The 13,408-nt window shown below is 53.1% G+C and overlaps 1 protein-coding gene across 2 annotated transcripts in view; it reads right to left on the bottom strand.

Annotated features, from left to right (window-relative positions):
- The window catches only part of GRIK4 (glutamate ionotropic receptor kainate type subunit 4), a 217,996-nt gene extending 205,337 nt beyond the window's left edge, over positions 1 to 12,659 (bottom strand). The window contains exon 1 of one of the 2 annotated variants that reach the window (XM_080366403.1): positions 10,269 to 12,659. The gene's annotated coding sequence lies outside the window, so the exon portion shown is untranslated. The remainder of the gene's footprint in view (positions 1 to 10,268) is intronic. The other variant, XM_080366404.1, reaches the window with a different exon arrangement.
- Positions 12,660 to 13,408: the final 749 nt, after the last annotated feature.

Genomic DNA, 13,408 nt, shown 5'->3' with positions numbered 1-13,408 from the left:
AGATATTCCAAGTCAGACAAGCTGAAAGCACAAGTTTAAACATACTCAGCACAGCAGAAAGAATATTAATTTCCTTCCCCCCTATATAAATGGTAGATCATAGTCTCTCACCTAGGGTCAATTAATCTTTGAAAAATGCTTCAGTCCACCAAACGCACAGCAGAAAGATCTTGAAGACCAGCCCATGGCTTCAGAAAAGCCCACTACAAATCTTAAAGATTTCCTGCAAAATCTGCCGGAGAAGAAATAATTGAATATGCAAAATCACACCATGTTATGCCACAAGTCTCATTCTTTGAGAAAAAAAAAAAATGCAATTACTCTGGGCACGTTGGATCTCACAGTGGATACAGAAGAGGAGCATCACTTAGTGCGGGGGATTACAGGAATGTGCTGCCAGCTCCTTGTCTTGAGTTACAGAGGTACTTGGAGGACTCCTCGACTTGGGGGTGCGGGTGCTACGTCAAACCCTCCTGCCCACTGCACCCACTGGCCACGCTGCACAAGAGCTCAGCCCAGCTCCTTGCCTTTGCCCACCAGCGTGTGTATCCTGCACAGAAACACACCCCCCCCAGCCTCCCCAGGGAGCCTCAGGAGCTTCACTGAAGCACTGGAAAAGGCTTGGACAAGTCTCCAGTGAAAAGCATGACACGGGCACACGCAGTCTCACTGCTACATACCAGTTACCCCAGACAACTTGTCCGCGATTACCTGACTATGGAGCCATTTATATGTTTATGGGTGTTCTTTCCCCCTCCCATTACCCTAAAACACCATTCACTTCCATAACTGAACCTTCAGTCACAAAGAACCTCTAATGAACGAAGCAATTCCTAGGGAAACTCGGACCCTAAATCCACACAGACAACAGCTCTTGGACTGAGTTCAAACGCATCCCCTGCTTAAATTCTTGTCTCAAGCCACTTAAAACCCCTGAAGTATCAGGTGCATTAAAGGTACTTGGGAAAGAACAAGGATGGGATGCAGGCTGAGATCACTCCGAAGAGGAGGAGATGATGCTAATTATACCACTGGTAAAATGGAATCCCTGGGGGAGAAAAAAACCAAACAGCCAAGGCAGGTACCCGGTGCGGGAGAGCAGCTATGCTATGTAATCAGTGGCAGGCCACCCGCCGGAAAGGCAAATAACGGATTACATCAAGGTACTGACAGACAATCAATGAACACTCAATTAACAGTTACAATATTACTAACTTAAGCAAAACATGCTTTTACAAATGGTAATCTCTCCTTCATAGTGATACAACTCTAATTTAATTTTCTTCCAGGCACCAACATCAAAAGAAAAAAATTCAGATGCCACCATCTGAAAGGGAATGCCCTTCGACTCCACAAAGAGCTGAGCCAAGGGGTGGAAGGAGACACGGCGGGGCTGCAGGGTGACCACCTGGCAACATCTGCCACCCACCCAGGGGACGCAGCACGGCCCCCCACCGAGCGTGCTGGCACCACAGCCGGGAGGTGCAGGCTCGGTGCCCCCCCTACCCCAACCACTTTGTCCCCAGGCTCAGTGTGCCACCGCGTCTCCTCACCACGGCTCCTTTTCCACTTCTGCCCTGCTTTGCAGCTTTACGGGTGACCAGGGGCTAGGTGAAAGTAACCTTCCTGAGCATACCGTATGCCCAAATCAACATGCCAGCCACCAGCTGAATTATAACAATGCCTCTTAATCTCTTTCCCCGAGTTTGCCGAACACTTGTTAGGTGGCGGCATGAGGGATTTGTGGTTGCAGCATCCTTTGTTTCTGCGCAGGCACACGCTGGAGGCTTTGAAAGGGGGTGCGTCTCATGGAAAAGCAAAAGGAAAGCAGCTCTGACGAAAGAACCCTTTCGGCCACCCTGACCATGCCCAGCCACTCAGATGGAAGAAACCAAGGGGAAGGGCAGGGGAAGAGAAAAGCAGCTTGCTGGAGAAGTCAGTCGGGGAAGGAAGACGGGCGATGCAGGGATGAAAGAACTGTATTGAAATTCAGCGCACAGGGAACTCCGGGACTCTGCTCTACATCATTGTCCAAAGGAACAGAACTTCCCCGCCTCAGACAGTCGATACACAGCTCCATTCATCCCGAGTGCCCTACAACAGTAACCGCAGGTTTCTAGCCACCTTCTGCCCTCCACAGGGAGCGATTCTGGCCAAGACATCCCAAGCCCCAGCTGTAAAGTCATGCTAGAAGCAGGACAGTTTTTGGACAAAGCTTGTCCTGCCTGTTCCTGTCCTAACAGCAGTGGGAAGAGGGGATTCTTAGCTGTTGTTCAAAGGAGTTGCCCTCACAAGCAAAAACTCAGCAGGGTGACAGTTTAGCACGTAGGGCACTGAGCCATTATGGCCTGAGCTTCTGGCCAGGACCTAGACATGGGCTCTGCTGACAGCAACCCAACCCCTTCTAAACTGCAGCCCAAGGCCCTGATGGATTTTGCATGTGGTGCCCCCTGAAGAATTAAAAAAAAATGGGAGTCATGATATAACAGAAAGATTTGAAGGACAATACTGACCATTTTGAAAATACCAGTTTACAAGCTATTGACTCATGCTGAGTTTTCCCACACCAAGCCTCCACAGCCTGCAGTTGACCTACAAGAACACTGCAAGATATATCGTTTTAATTTAAAAACAGCAAATGTACCAAGTCCTGGGTAATTTGCTCCTGTGCTTAAGTATAAAACTGTATATAAATAAAACATGCCTTTTCCTCACCTGAATTTATCTAGCTTGAGCATCCAGCCACAGAACCATGTCCGGCCTTCATACCTTTGGCTAGCAGAAGTCTCTTCCCCTGGTTAACTTACTGGTTAAGTACCGCAAGAATCAAATCACCCATTAACGTTCTCTTTGTTAAAAGAAACAGATTGAGCTTCAGTGTCTCTCCCCAGCATGCTTTACAGACTTCACATCATCCTTGTAGCTCTTATCTCTCACCAGTTTGCCAACATCATTTTTAAGATAGAGATACCATGACTGCACACAATGCTCTTCCTACTTGTATTCATTATTTCTTTGCTTAGACAGCCAAAGATAGCATTAACGCTCCTGAGAATTCACAACATAGCACAAGGCCAGCTAGTTATTGATAAGATAATGAAATTAAGCTCCAGCTTCTCACCTTGACACCATGACTCCCATGAGCTCCTCTGTCCAAGTGTGGGCTTTACTCCCTGCTCTCGTTAATGTGGATTAGTAAATTGCCACATGCCAGCCACGCTGCAAGAGCTGTCTGTACCTTTACCCTTCTTCCACTCTAAATGCAAGATAACTTGACTGAACTTCACACCCTTTCTCAAACCCTCACACTTGTCACAGTAGAAGAACACAGGCTACCCTGGCTCAGACGACCCGGGCAGCTGGTTGTGCTGCGGACACCCCAACATCAGAGCCTGGTCCACCGCCCCTGAGGGAAGCTGCCAGCCGTCAGGATGCCGGGCACAAACGGGGCATCCATCGCCCAGCCGCGCTCCCCGGCCGCGCTTTGTGCCGCCGCGGCACAGCCAGCTCCCGGGAGCGCCGCGAGCTCCACCAGCCACAGCCAAGCGGTGCCAGCGTACCTGCGCCCCGGGCTCCTGCCAGAACAAGCCCACCACACACGGGCTACAGCATCTCCCACCCCTCCCGACAGAGCTACTGCTACAACAGCGCTGGGTCAGATGTAGCTCGAGACGTACCTCAGGACGAGGAGCCTTCGAGAGCCGGCGAAGCCGCTCTCCCCACGAGCTGCGTTCTGGCAACGCTGCCAGCACGTTGCAGACTCACACCATGACACTGGCATCCGAGGCCAGATGGAAATTGCAAACTCATCCAGCGTTTGAAGGATCTGGACCCAGGGGTTTGCTCTAAGAAGCTTTCTCTCTCCGTATCCCCAGCCCTACCAGTTAGAAGCTGCTATGTCTGGATTTTTCACCAACAGTCAGAAAAAAATTTGTCATAGAAAATGTGCAAGCACTGACATCTTAAGTCAAAAAAGATGCAGATTTCTCAACTGTTCGCCGCACATTATGGAAATACATTCTTAGGGACTATTAAAGATGGGGATTATTGACTAGATGAGAAGCAGCTCAATGGACTAGCTTGCAAATATGTCTTTAGACAATTCTTAAAATGCAGATTAATTATCTAACAGACTAGAACATTTTTTTTTCCTACAGACTTTCTAATGATCTGTTGCATAAACAAACATCCAGACAGTTTTGTTTGCATTTGTGTTGGCTGTGATGTTCTTCAATAACTAAATAGTGACTGAGGGGACTTAAATCTTATTTAACACTCAGCAGGAACAGAACAAAAGGCATGCCAGTCCAAATCGCTGAAAGACATGTCTCCTTAAAGACCCTCGGGAAGTCCAACTACCATAATACCGCAAGGCTTTGTCTCCCAGACACAAAACTTTAGGTATACCCTGTGGCTTTAAATTCTCTCCACGTTCACGCTACTAGGTTTGGTTAAAGAAACTACAACGCTGACATCCGACATTTACCAGGTATTCCCACACACCCCTTTTTAAATGAGCAGCGTGTATTACACCACAGAGACAGTGTTCAGGATCTCTGCAGATCAGGAAAACATCACCGCTGCCCAGCCACGCTGGAGCTCCCTTTGGAAGGTCTGGACACTACAAGAAAGTTGAAGTCGGGGCAAACCACTGCACTGAGCTCTGCTGCTGCCCTCACCTACCAATGCCTGCATGATGATTTGAACACTTAAGTCAGAACCTTCAAATCCCATCTTGATTTTAAATTTGCCATGGATACAGGATCGAGCGCAAGTGGTCATTTTCTCAGAAAGGGTCATTAACTTGTTATTTGTAGACTGTGTTTTCAGCTTCCAACCACTCAATGTCTTCATGCCTTTTCTGATAGATTAAAATGCTGTTGGATATCAAAACCAATGCAAAGCAAGTGTGAAACATTATTATTCCAGCTTCACACCCACTTTCCTTTGGTGTGAACAATAATGCAAACTGCAAGACAGTGATGAATTGGACCTGGAGAGGACCAGATGCTCTGCGAACACTAGCACAGTCTATGCCCCAAACATTTTTCAGTCTAAAAAGAGATGTGATAGCCTGCTTTCAAAGCTGTCCATGCACACATACAATCTTTTAACACCAGATGTTACTAGATCACACACAAGGTGGAGCAAAAATGGAAAATAAGCAAAGACCAAACAAGAAAACAGCAAGGGCAAACAATGCGCGTGGGTAGAGTAAGATTTATTTTGATCAACCTTTTTTGGGTGAAACAAAAAAAGCAGTTTTGGTACATGTAACAGTTTGCATTGTTTTCAATGAACTGTGCGGTAGCAGTACGATACTGCACTAATGTGCTTGCAGCCAGCTTCTGCCCGTGGCTCAGTCACTTCCCAGTCTTGCCACTTCACCTGAGGCAAGCCACATAAGAGCAACTCTATCAGGCACAGCAATCTGCTGCTTCATCACAGTCTACAAAGAGAAAGCACGGGGCCCGATGCCCAACACGAATCCCGCTACAGACTCGAATATCAGTGACAACTAGCCCTGCAATCCTTCTGTCCCCAAGTAGCACCAGAGAGCCATTAAAAAAAAAAAACCCTTAGCATCAAAACGCAACACACTACTGAAAAACGTCAACTTCCGTCACCGAGCCAAAAACTCTTTGGTTTTCAGCAAAAAGTTAAAAAAAAAATCAATTGTTAAGGCCGAACAAAACGTTGCAGGGATTTTTAACAATCCATCCCCTCCCGATCAGGCCCAGACTATCTTTGATAACAGACTCAGATGTCCGTGTAGGAAGGGGAGAGAGGGTGCAGAGCCACTACCATGTGGAAAGAGCTGATTTTCTGCTGAAACAGCCGAGGTGCGATCACAGTTCATCAGTCTGCAACATTAATGACGTAAACCGCTTCAGCTAGAGCCATGGGAAGGACCCACAGTGGTTCTCCCAAGGGAGGCGATGCAGGGGAACTGGCGTGACGCTGCACAGAGCGAGCTGCTCACCAGCCACCCTCCCCCCCCGACACACATACACACACACACACACTGTGACGGTCCCAGAAAGGAAAAACCTGCTTTTTCAAAAATAGCAAAATCTTTAAGGAGCTGAGTACATGCCTGAGTGGGTGGGAAATTAGTATTATTATTACTTTGTGCTCACAGGGTCTAAGACCTCAGATGACTTGTTTGTGCCCAGAATGTATTTTTGCAGACTCATTATAAACCCTTGCAAAGCGGGGTTTATAAGGTCACAGAAGAATTTCCATTAACTGTAGCCTAGCTAGGAGTTGCCAGTATGATCTATTTCTCTCATTTATGCATATGCAATAAGGCCAGGATGAAGCTCCTTTGCTTTATTTCCACATCATTGTGCTGATGCTGAGCTAACCAAATAAACAAACCAAAAAGAGAGTGGGGAAGGGGGGGAGGGCGGAAACTGAGAGACTAAGGAAAAAACGTACGCCTGGCTTTCTCCCTCATGAAGGATGCAAATAAATTCTGCAGACTTTGAAGCTGGCAGATTTCAGCAGAGATGAAAATCCCCTCGTGCTGGATGGCTCACCGGGTGCTCAGTTGAGACACCGCTTGGGTATTGTGTTATGTAGCCAACTCCACGCGAAGGACGGTCAGAATAAATATTGCTACCCTGCCACCTGAGTGAGACCTGGCTCAGGGCTTTGCACCAAGCGGAAGGAAGCAGGAACCCTCTGGGCTCTCTGTATCCCTCCCACCACTGCGAGACCACAGCCTCTTCCAACACTGCGCTGCAGGCGCTTCACAGTAACACTCCCCTTCCAGCACTGCAAGTGCTTCCCCAGCCTCTGGGTAAGAGGCGCTGCGGGTCTGGGTGGGAAATCACCCACATCGATGGACAGCTTACATCTTGGCTCCTTCCCTGATAAATCACTGACATGCTATCTATACCCTTGGAAAATCCTGGCGAAGGTCCCAGCAGACGGTCAGGGAGCTCACCAGGACTCAGCAAAGTTCCTCTCGATTCATTCCAAAGGCAGCCCACAGCCCCTGCTCCAGCAGCAACGAATCCCTGATGCGACAGGAGAGGCTTTGGGAAGAGCTGACTGTCACTGCTATGTCACGGCGACCACCGCTCTCCATGGAGCCCCTGGACCACGGCAGTGCCCGAGATGCAGAGCACTGTGTGCCACATCAGAGCATCTCCTGCGGCTCCCCATCACCTGCAGCTTGCCCACACGCCCAGGGGGTCTCGTAAGCTGCACACACAAACCACACGCACCCCTGCACGCCCCTGCACGTTCTCCTGGCAGAATCCCACAGAAGCATTCTCACATCATTAGGGAAAGATCCGCTCAGGTTCTTCCTTTTGCACATGCTTGTAACACTCAGTCCTGATTTACACCCTGACTGCTGCTACAGTGGCCCAACCGCCGGCACACTCAAATCCAGCAGCCTTGTCTCTTAATTCTTCCAGATTACGAGCAGCAAAAGCACACCCTTACTGTTGGCACGCTCGCTCTCTCTAACCCAGCTCTGATCCGTTTCCACCTCCAAATCATTAAAGATAATAAATAAGCCCAGACTCAGTGTAAGGAACCTTCTCATAATCACCTATCTACGCTCCGATCAGCGCTCCTCCATTACACTGGTATTTTCTACTGTTTAACTAGGAAAGCCAGCACCGAACTCTGCCCCTTACCCTACCAGCTATTTATTGCCCACATTCTGCTACTTATTTCCTAAACTAGTCTCTTTGGGGTGAGTCTAATGAAAAATCCAAATAAATTAGGTCCATTGGTACATTTTCAGTTCCTGTTTTATCAGCTTTGCAAAGCATGAGCAGCATTAGGAAGGCAGGCTGCCCCGCTGCGCACCCGTCCTCTTCGTCTAAGCTGTGGTGATGTCTGACCCATCCAAATGCTGGAGCGGTGACTGGGCCCCCCCAGGCACAGCACAGAAGCCAAACTCACCTGCCCGACATCCTCGCTCTTCCTCAGGTCTGATTTCTGGAAAGGAATCGCATGGCAAAACTGCCCCTGCTGTACCTGGCCGTTCCCTTTGGCCGCTTGGGTTCCTGCCTTAGCAACTCCCCGTGAGGAGGAAGAGTCCTCCCCTTCACGGTAACCCCTGCTGCTCTTCCACACTTTATCCACCTCAGGGCCCTCGGATGCATCATCCCCAGTCCTACTGATTTACAACACCCAGCTTTCTTCCTCTGGTCCATTACTTCCTCTCTAAATGACTCAATCAGTGCTAATTTATCGCAAACCGGGATTTCCTCAGCATCCTGGTGCAGGGAAATGATTCCACTTTTCCCCCAGCTCCCTACACCTCCTGGGGCGCCGCCATTCACTGCTGCTGCCCTTGGAGGCATCTCAGCATCCTGCGGTGGCTCAGCCGTGTTGTGTTGGATGCCACCTGCGCTGCTCCCAGGAACACAAGGAGATTTTTTTCCAGCCCCAGCAAGGTCTCCCACAGAGGCAGAGCAATAAACAAACAAAGCAGAGGGCAACATTACAGCTGACAGGTCCCGTGTCCAGCTCACCTCGTTTGGCAGAGTCACAGAGAGGAGCTGACGTGGGGAAAGCTGCGTAAATCACAGCTGAGCTCCTTTCTCATCTGCCTTGCAAGGCACCTGCAAACGCATGGCTGAAAAGTACTCCGGGAGCCCCGTGCTCACTTACTTGCATTAGCTCCTCTTGACACTAGTTGAGCATTTTAAGGTACATAAAACAGTTCTGGTTTTACTGCCTCGATAGCTTTTGAACTGCTTGAAGCTTGCCAGCTCTGTTCTACCCAGCAGCCACTCACTGTTGACCAGTGTGGAAATAACCCTGTTCAAGCCGGCGCCCTCACTACATTTTCCTCCACTTTCATTAAAAGTAACCACCACAGCAACCCCCATCTTAGCACACGAAGTCTTCCACAGGCACTAGAACACCATGAAAAGCACTGTTACATTAACACCACAAATTGTCCTTCCAAGCCGTATCCCACAGACAAGATGAAAAGATATGATGGGGTTCCTTAAAACTGTTCCATTACCTCCTCACAGGTTTTACAACTTTTATCTCTCCAAGTCCCCCATTTTTCTTGCCAGAGAACCCCCAAACAGTATTCATAGTTCCCCTGAGTGCATGCAGCCCATGAAACTGGAGTTTGTAGTCTCCCGTGCCCAGGCACGACTCTGCAGTAGTACCACAGTCTCTTTTCTGTACAAAGCTGAAAGCCCAAGTTTTCCATCCCCATACAAAGCTTTCATCATGGAATCGCTAATATCCCATTGATCTATCCATATCGTTCCCTCAAGCCCACGAGACGCCCTTCAAGCCGTTCTCACCTTGTTAGACCACAATTTCAGTGTGTTCCTCCTACTCACACACAGCAAGAGATTCATTCCATGTATTAACAGAAACCTCAGCCTTGTACATGCTACCTTAGAAGCCTCTTGCCCAGAGCAGAAAACATTCCTGAGAAGACTTGCAAAACTTCTGTCTCGCCTTCTGCCTGGCTGCCTAGAAGCATGAAAAATAAATAAAATCTGACCGTAACAAGTGCTGCGCATGAAAAGCTCCCCCCTAAAGTCAGCGAGAATCAATATCCACAACCCAGGCACAGCAGCAAGCCTTTAAAAGGGGCAAGACGCTGACCCATCTGCACATGCTTAGTCCTGACTGAGTACAGAACAAAGCTTAAACCACCTCCAAAGAAAATCGGGTTTCTTGGATGAGGGAGTCTTCATCTGCCTGTATGGACCAGCAGCATCCAGCTCTAAGCACACATCTGCTCCTTCCCAGTCCTTCATCACTTGTGTCACCCCATGCTCTTCCTCTCCCCTGCTTTTCCCTCCTTCATCTTCCTCCACTAACACGGAAGCCCACTCCTCCTCCCACCCACACAGGCCCTCGCTCCCCACGCAGGCTCAAGCATCACTCGCTCTGTACACGCACCCAGTAAAACCACGCAGCTTCTCTTCCAGCCAAAGGGGCCCAAGGCCTTTCCTCGGTCTCCTCTGGCCCTATTGCACGTGCAAAACCAGCCGCTGCTCCAGAGAAAGGGAAACCTAACCCAACACGGTCAGCACAGCTGCGGTGGCAGAAAGCAGAGATCCCGTGCTGCAGTCGGATGCCTCCCCAGCAGAACCCATGCGATCAGCCAGCGTCTAGCTGAGGATCTCCCCCAAGTCCTGGGTGAGCGTTAGGTTCACCCGCTGCTTTTCCATCAAGCAAAGAAATCAGCGTGAGCACGCACACGCACAGCTGAGGTGGGATTTCCTCACGCGCTTTACTTTCGGAGGCAGCACTGCACATACCTGCCTGGCTGTTCCCTTGAGGAGCTCTCCGAAGACCAGCTCCCGCAAATCATTCGCCATTCACCCACAGACTGCTGCACACTCCTTGGCATCTAGGTATTCAGGCCTTTGCCAGCCCACATGACTCCTTGGCTTATTTTCCTTGCAGAGCTTGCAAAAGAAATCTCCAGCAAGAAACTTGCAGGCAGCAGCAGCGCTGCCTGTGTGCGTGTGTCAGAGCTGCAGGCAGCTGCTCTAACCGCCCCGCGGAGCCAGCCCCTCACAGGTGACTCTCCTTAGGCAGCCATTGATGCCTTCATCAGCCTCGCTGCCTCCCCTCCCACCCCCGGCAGCAGCTGGGGAGACACGCTGGCCTGCCCCTACCCACAGCCCTTCATTTCGGGGTTCACCTTCCCCAGGCACCCTGTTCCCACGGCCAAGAACAGAGGCGCCATCCCCACAGGAGGCAGCCCACAAAGGGTTAAGAAAAATGGGTGGGTTTTTGCGGGGGGCAGCATCCTTGCCTGCTGTGCTGCCCCTCTGAAGCCCTCTTTCTGCCCAGCAGGGGTGTCAGCTTCCCCCCTCCCCACAGCCAGGCACAGGTATCTCTGGTCTCTGGGTGCTCGCTCGACCCAGGCGCAGGGAAAGAGGCACCTGCAAACCAGGAGCCACACGGCAACTTTCCCAACTTCTGGCTTTGCTGATCAGGCCCAGCCCTGAAATGGAAACCAACGGGGAAAGGTTCAGCCGCTTACCGTCTATTTCTCTACCCAGATGGTTCCCTTCAAATACACAGCCTAATATGCATAGATACTAAAGCAGACTCGCATCAAGACGTTTTAAAAATGCCTTGGCACACTGGGAGCCTCGCCGCAGATTGCTCTCAGAGCGCACGCTTCCAGCCCTGTGCGAGCTGAGGACTAAAGCAAGCCGCAGCGGCAAAACACCGAGCGCGGTTACCATCCACCTCCTACCTGTGAGCACACACGTCCTAACAGCCAGGAGCCGGTCGCAGGAGCAGCCGCTGGCAGCTCTACAGGAGTGCTGGCCGCTCCGTGGGGATGCTCGCTCGCTCCCCGGTGCCGGAGACCCTCGGCTGCCTGTCCAGGGGGCTCCGCTCGCTGACTGCAGCAGCCACATCCAGCCGGGATGTGGCTGCTGAACGTCTTTTCAGAGAGAAAAGGCTGTCTCGCCTCGGAGAGACAAAGGCAGCGGGGCTGAGCAGGGGGATCTCCCGCTGCCGTGGCGGGGGCAGCCGGTGGCCGCCCGCAGGAACACTGCCCGGGGTGCGGTGGCAGAGCCAGCAGCCCCTCGGCATCTCCCGGGAGGCCCCCAGGGAGGTGAGGGCGCAGCTCCGGGTCCTCCGGCAAGTGGCCCCTCGCCACAAAGGATGCACGTGTGGGAGGCGAGGTGAACCTCGGTGTCTCGGGCGAACTTTCCCAAGGGTCGCAACCTGGGGGTCTCGAGCCTACCAGGCTGGGAAAGGGGGAGACCGCTGGATGAGGAGAGCGAACAGCACCGGCTGCATCTCGCCCCTATGCAGAGCTTCAGGCTGTGCCAGAGTTTATGCACAAATAACAGAATAAAGTTAGGCCTGGGAAAAGGTCTCTGAGGGGAGTTTCCCCCCCTGCCCAGAGTCAAGGCTGCTTCTTCACTGGAGTCTGGACCAGCATCGCACCTGCACGTCCGCGCCCACGACCAGCGCCTCGGGCAGCTTAAGACAAACCTACGACCATCACGGCTCGGCACGGCTCGGCACGGCGCGCGCCCGAACGGGGCTCTGCGGGGACCCCGAGCCCGAGCGCAGCGCCCGGGAGGCCGCGCTGCGCCCCCCGCGGCGCACGAGTACGGGGAGCCCCGGCCCCGCTCCGCGCCCCCCGCCCCGGGAGCCCCCCCCGCGCCCCCACCCGGGCGGCCCGGACGAGCGGAGCCCCCCCCTCCCCGCGCTCCCTGAACTTCAGCTCCCCGGGAAGCCGGAGTGTGACACCCGCAACTCACGCTGCGCTACCGGCGCTGCGGCCGCCGCCACCCCCGGGGCCGCACGGACGGGCCGCGGGCCAGGCCAGCCCCCTCGCCGCCCGCCGGGTACCACGCGGGGCCCGGGCACCCCCAGCCCGCGGCCGCGCCGCCCCCCCGGCTCCGCAGCCGCGCCCGGGCACCGCTCCCGCCCCGTGCGGCCGCCGCCCCCCGGCGCCGGGACCCCCCGCCCCCGCCCTCAGCATCCCGGTGCCCCCCCGCCCGCGGCGGCCGCCGGGCGGCTCCTACCTGCGCTGGGCGGCGCGGCTCTGCCCGCGGCTGCTCCGGCCCCGCTCGGCCCCGCTCCGGCGGCCGCGGCCCCCAGCGGCCAGCGCGGGAACTGCAGGGGGCGGGGGGCGCCCGCCGGGGCACGGCGCCGCGGGAAGGGGCCGGGGGGCGGGGAGCCGGGAGGGGAGGGCAGGGCGGGCTGGGGGAGCCGGGAGGGAAGGGCAGGGGGGCTGCGGGGAGCCGGGGATGGAGGGAAGGCAGGGGCTTGAGCGTGGAGAGGCGAAGGATGGCAGAGTGGCAGGAGACTGGGGATAGAGGGAGGGCAGGAGTCAGGATGGCGGGAGCACAGGGGACCCAGGAGGGCGGGCGGGCGGGCAGGGGGCGGTGGGGCACTGGAACTCTTCCTTCCAAAGGCGACCAGTTTTCCTAAGCCCAGACTGAGCGCTCCTGGGAGGGCCACTTGGTTTTTGGAAAGGCTGCACCTTGTCCCCTCACCTCCCAAATCCTTAACTCCTTTGGGGCTCCCGGCTATCAGCCAGGACCCCGACTCTCCCCCCTGTGTCCTCTCCATCTATGCTGCCCAAGAAGGACACAGGGTGAGACACTTTTGCCCACAGCTGCTAAAAATCTTCATATTAAATGTTAATCTCCTCTTTGTGCCCTGAACAGTAATGTATGCTGGGCAAAAGACATCATCTCACACTAGGAAACTGGCAGGAATGGGACAAACTGGACCTGTCTCATAGTGCAAGGCTGAGAAATGCGGTACCAGACGCTCCCTTTTCTGAGCCGTGATGTCCCTGTGGGCTGTAATGCTCCAGCCCTCTCTCCCACACTGCAGTTTTGTTTTCCTGTTTGTTTTTAATAGCGAGAAAAGCAAAGCTTTTAAACCATCAATTAATTGGACTCTTGCATTA

The sequence above is a fragment of the Falco punctatus genome (assembly GCF_963210335.1).
Source record: "Falco punctatus genome assembly, chromosome: 16".
Lineage (NCBI taxonomy): Eukaryota > Metazoa > Chordata > Aves > Falconiformes > Falconidae > Falco > Falco punctatus.
Note: the sequence above shows the minus strand (reverse complement) of the source record. Positions and strands in the feature narration are given on the sequence as shown.